Here is a 6114-nt window from a genome sequence, read left to right on the forward strand (position 1 = left end):
ATGAAGAAGAACATGGGATAGGGTGCTCAGCCAGACCACATGGAGACATGCAATTGTTCAGCACGTGGGAAGCACTATCCTGGGCCATCTGGTGGCAGTCAAGACTGAATGGATATTACACATTTCCCCACTTTTGTGTTCCAGTGAATTTACTCTCTATGTAGTTCGGTGACTACAAACACCACTAGAAAGAGGATTTGGTTCAACTGGTCAAAACGAGTCTTGGCGGTTAAAGATCTTACTCAGCCAGTGACCAGGCAAACTCTTACCAACACATTAATCAGCTGCCCGCGGGGCAAGCGCCCATCCTGCTAAACACACTGAGGTCTGGAGGGAGAGTTCCCGGATTCAGCTTTCCTGAGCAGGGACTAGGGTGAGGCAGGTATGCAGAGTATAATAGGTAATTATTTAATACAATTATTTCATTTTATCTCAGACAACACTGTGAAGTAGGTATTACTAAGTCTCGTGGTTCAAAAGGCATCCCTGTAGGCATGTTTTTTCAAGGATGAGGGTTGGCCACAGACTCGAATGGCCAGGTCCATGGCCAGACATCCTGTTGAATGGAAGGGCCTCCAATTCAGATCTGTTTTTATTTCACTAATCCTTAAGTACATTAAATAATAGAAACTCTGCAGATATGCTCATGATATTTTGATTTTTACTATGTGCTCTTGATTTTCTTTTTACCTTTCCTGACAAAAGATAAACATGCGTTCATTTAAGAAAGGAAGATAGAGTTCGGGAAAAAGGGAAGGAGTGTTGAAAAGCATTGTACCGCCGCGGTTCCCCAAATTAGGTGCCCTTCAAAATCACCTGAGAAGCTTGTTTATACAACTGCTTTACTGAGGCATAATTTACATACCACAAAATCCAGTCATTTTAAGGGTACAAGTCAATAATTTTTTGTGAATTTATACTGTTGTGTGAATACCATCACAATCTGGCTGTGACATTTCTGTCACCCCAACATACTCCCTTGTGTCTGGAAAGCTTTTGATTGTTATTTTAAATCACTTTATTTTCAAGTCATGGGGGGAAAATACTGTTAACAGTGTGGTATATACGTATATATTTTAAATTTTATTTAAATCCAAGTTACTTAACATATAGTGTAATAATGGTTTCAGGAGTAGAACCCAGTGACTCATAACTTACATAAGACACCCAATCCTCTGCCCAACCAGTGCCCTCCTTAATGCCCATCAACCATTTAGCCCATCCCCCACTCACCTCCCTTTCAGCAGCCCTCAGTTCTCTGTATTTAAGAGTCTCTTATGGTTTGCCTCCTTCTCTGTTTTTATATTATTGTTGCTTCCCTTCCCCTACATTCATCTGTTTTTTATCTTAAATTCCACATATGAGTAAAATCATATGATCTTTGTCCATCTCTGACTGGCTTATTTCACTTAGCATAATGCACTCTAGTTCTATCCATGTTGTTGCAAATGGCAAGATTTCATTTTTCTGTCACCGAGTAATATTCCACTGTATATATGTACCACATCTTCTTTATCCATTCATCAACAAATGGACATTCAGGCTGTTTCCCTAATTTGGCTGTTGTTGATAGTGCTTTTATAAACATTGGGGTGCATGTGCCCCTTCAAATCAGCATACCTAGTAGTACAATTATTTTTCCATATTTTTATCAATGTATTTACGCACTAATATACATAAGTAAATAATAGTCACCCATATGTGAGATTTTTTATTTCAAATGAATGGGGTCATAGCATAACCTGCTCCCATGAACTGCCTTTTTTATTTAAAGTAGGTCTTGGTGGGGCGCCTGGGTGGCTTAGTCGGTTAAGCGTCCGACTTTCGCTTAGGTCATGATCTCGCGGTTCGTGGGTTCAAGCCCCGCGTCGGGCTCTGTGCTGACTGCCAGCTCAGAGCCTGGAGCCTGTTTCAGTCTGTGACTCCCTCTCTCTCTGACCCTCCCCTGCTCACGCTGTCTCTCTCTCTCTCCTAGAAATAAATAAAAACATTAAAAAAAAAATTAAAGTAGGTCTTGGAGATCTTTCCACATTCATTTGCATCTCTCCTTTCCTTGTAATGTCTTCCTAGTATTCCAGAGTCTAAATATAGCATTGTTCATGTGGTCACCATTCCCCTTCTTGATGCAAATGTAGGTTGTTTCTAATTTTTTTCTTTTTATCTTAAAGTGGCAAGAACATTTATGTGCTACATCTATGTGCATCTGTTCCTAATTCCTGGAGGACAGACTCCTAGAGATAACATCTTCAAGTTGCAGTTTTTTAAAAACCAGGCATCCTAACATCTTTCCTTTCTGTTCTAATTCAGTGTGCCAAGACATGTGATTAATTGGGTCTGGGTGGCCCCCAGGAGTCTGTATTTTTACCAGGTACCTGCTCTGGAGATTCAGACATAGCCAGCCTGGAACCACCCGCAGACAGTGGCTTAGTAGTCAGAGAAATGTAGGTTCAAATCTTAGCTCTGTCACTGTAAGTGGTGTAACAGTGGACACCATTCATTCTGCCTGTCCACCCATTCATTCATTCTGCAGCTAGCAAGCAAGCGCTGAGCACTATTTATGTGCCAATAATAATTCTCAGTCAGTAGAAGAGACAGACATATGAACAAATGCACAAATATAACAAAGTGTCATGGATTCTATAAAGGAGAGGCCAGCCCATTGTATGTTCCAAGGAGGAACACTTAGTCTGAGCCCTGAAATAAAGAGAGGTTCCTGCCAAGCAACCAAAGCCAGTTCAGGCAGAGGAAATGGCAGAAGCAAAGGCCTGGGGTTGTCATATGTAAACATTCTGTGTGGTGCGGGGCGGGGGAGGGGGGAGGGCTAGTGAGGCCAGCAAGTAGGCTGGTGAGGAAGGCAGAATTATGGCAGACTGTAGGGTATAGGAGAGTCCTCGTGAGGCATTGTAACTGTGGGTCAGGGGGTGTTCTGTGGCAGACTCACCTTTCAGCCCAGCCCTTCCAGCAGGATATGGAGAAAGGAGAAAAGGATTTTGGGCAGGAAGACCCAGACCATAAAGCCAGTTGGGTATGGATCTTGTCACCACCCAGGCCAGTCCATACCAGACAGCAGGGTGAGAGCACTTGCAAAAGTTAGACTATGTGACATGTGACTATTGCTGATTTCCCAGGTGATGGGCTCGTTGTTCTCTCCCCTTCTTTAATCTGACACCAACCCTGGTATTAGATTTTTTTTTTAGCAACTGAGCTGTGGCAGCTACAAACTCTGGTTCCAAAGCCAGGTGTGATGGTTGATCTTATGTATCAACTAGGCTGGACCATGGTGCCCAGATATTTGGTCAAACACTATTCTGGATGTTTCTGTGAGGGTGTTTTTGGATGATATTAACATTTAAATTGATGATCTCTGGGTAACCTAGACTACCTTCCCTAACGTGGGTAGGCCTCAACCAATCACTTCAAGGCTTGAATAGAAAAAAAGACTGACCTCCCCTCTGCAAGAGGGAGTTTCACCAGCAGACGGCCTTCAGGCTTGCACTGCATCACCAAACCTCCCTTGCGTCTCTAGCTACTGACCCAGCCTACACATTTTTGACTTGCCAGCCTTTCTAAGGGCGCCGACCAATTCTTAGAAATGAACCCCTCGCCCGTGTGTGTGCGCATGCGCGCGAAGGGGCATCCGCGTTGAGAGGCTGAAGGCAGCCCCAAGGCACTGATGGGAATGGGCCTCCTCATAGGGAGCGCATCCAGAGCGAGGGCTTTCCTTTCACTCCCCGGGGACCTCCAGCCACTTCAGAGGAAGGACAGAGAAGCTGCGCATGAGATTCCAGCCAAGCCCGAGCATTCCAACGTCGCAGGTGATGGGTAAACACTTTAGAGACACAAGCCGTCTCTCTGCAAATAAATGTCTCCTTACAGCAACTGTGTGCAGATGCTTTTCTGAACTCTTCCTTTTCAGTGTCTTGTTCCAAGACCCGATAGTGGCCTTCCTCTGCACACAATGCTGCTTTGCCTGTTTTGATGCAGTGCGTTTTTTGTTTCATCGCTTTCTTCAGTTGTTTACAAAGTCACTCAAATCTCAGAAGATAGGGCCCACAGATTGAAATTTTTACATATTTCTCCCCTAAAGCAAAAGTAATACTGACACTTTTTAAAAATGTTTATTTATTTTTGAGAGAGGGATAGAAAGAGCCTGTTGGAGCAGGGGAGGGGCGGAGAGAGAGAGGGAGGCAGAGAATCTGAAGTGGGCTCTGCCCTGACAACCGAGAGCTCAATGAGGGGCTCAAATTCATGAACTGTGAGACCATGACCTGAGCTTAAGCCAGACGCTTAACCAACTGAGCCGCCCAGTGCCCCTGACACTTTATTTTTAATAGCGCTTTACAGTTTGTGAAACAATACTAGGTTTAGTTGATCTCTTAGCCTCAGTTATGAAATCTGTAAATTGGGAACAGTGCTATAATAATAGCTCTGTATATAGGACCACACAGATTATTACAAAAATTAAATGAGAATATGCATGTCAAGTGCTTAGCAGAGACCCTGGCATTAAATACTAGGGTTTTCCCTCTATATTATCTTATATGATTATTGTAATGCTTCTCTGAAGTAGACCGAATGAAATAAATTAACCTTGTTTCATAAAGGAGGAAGACGAGGCTCTTATAACTATGCATACCCAGCTTATAAGACTCCCCACTGACACTGGGGAAATACACACATAAAAGTCTCTGCAGATCAATGAATAAAAATTATGTATTGCAGCAGTTTCTAGATCATGCCTGGTGAATAATAAGTGTTGAATGATAAGTATTCAAGAAAGGGGAAGCCTCAATCAACAGTTCTTGGTCTCACTAAATTTCTCTGTAAAATCTTGTGTCGATCAGAAATTCCTCAATGCCCTGGAAACTCGGAAGTCCCTGTGTAGCCCCTCCAGCAGTCAGGGTCACTGCAGAAAGCATGCATGGATCTGCAACCCCTCTTTTCACGAAACTCCTAGCTAATTTTCTTTTTTTTTTTTTTGATGTTTTTTATTTATTTCTAGGAGAGAAATAACAGGAGAGACAGCGTGAGCAGGGCAAGGTCAGAGAGAGAGGGAGTCACAGACTGAAACAGGCTCCAGGCTCTGAGCTGGCAGTCGGCCCAGAGCCCGACGCGGGGCTCGAACCCACGAACCGCGAGATCATGACCTGAGCGAAAGTCGGACGCTTAACCGACTAAGGCGCCCCTCCTAGCTAATTTTCTGCTGCCCCTGCTGCTAGCGTCATTCCAATGAGTTTCTCTCTGCCCTCCTTCTTCCTCATGTCTTGGGAATCAGTTATCTTTCTGAAACTCAAGTCTTATCACAATCCTCACCTGCTCATCAACAAATTAAGCCTCCTCCCAGCACCCCTGAGCTGAAGTCCATTGCCAGACCACAAGGCAACGCTTCACCATTCAATCAACAAACACCTATGGAGCCCTGCAAGATGTGCAGGACAGAGCTCTACGCGCTGGGGAAAATCAAGGTCACTGCTTTCATGGAGCTTATGTTCCATTAGGCAAGATGGATCCCAAGCAAGTTAATGCAAATGAATCAAATATTTTCATAGTACAGTCCTTTTTTTAATGTTAATTTTTTTTTTTTTGAGAGAGAGAGAAACAGAGTGTGAGTGGGAGAGGGGCAGAGAGAGAGGGAGACACAGAATCTGAAGCAGGCTCCAGGCTCTGAGCTGTCAGCACAGAGCTCGATGGTGGGGCTCGAACCTATGAACCATGAGATCTGACCTGAGCGAAAGTCAGAGGCTTAACCAACTGAGCCAGCCAGGTGCCTCTGCTCCATTTTATTTTATTTTATTTTATTTTATTTTATTTTATTTTATTTTATTTTATTTTATTTTATTTTATTTTATTTTATTTATTTTATTTTATTTTATTTTATTTTATAATGTTTATTTATTTTTGAGGGGGGGAGAGAGTGAGGGAGTAGTGGGGGGCAGAGAGAAAGGGTGACCTGAGACAGAATCTCAAGCTGGTCCCACACTGTCAGTGCAAAGCCCAGTGTGGGGCTTGAATGCATGAGCCACGACATCATGGCCTGAGCCGATATCAAGAGTTAGACATTTAACCAACTGAGCCAACCAGTCACCCCTCCCCCCATTACTTTTTAATTTTCTG

This window comes from Crocuta crocuta, unplaced genomic scaffold, assembly GCF_008692635.1.
Source record: "Crocuta crocuta isolate KB4526 unplaced genomic scaffold, BGI_CrCroc_1.0 scaffold179, whole genome shotgun sequence".
NCBI lineage: Eukaryota > Metazoa > Chordata > Mammalia > Carnivora > Hyaenidae > Crocuta > Crocuta crocuta.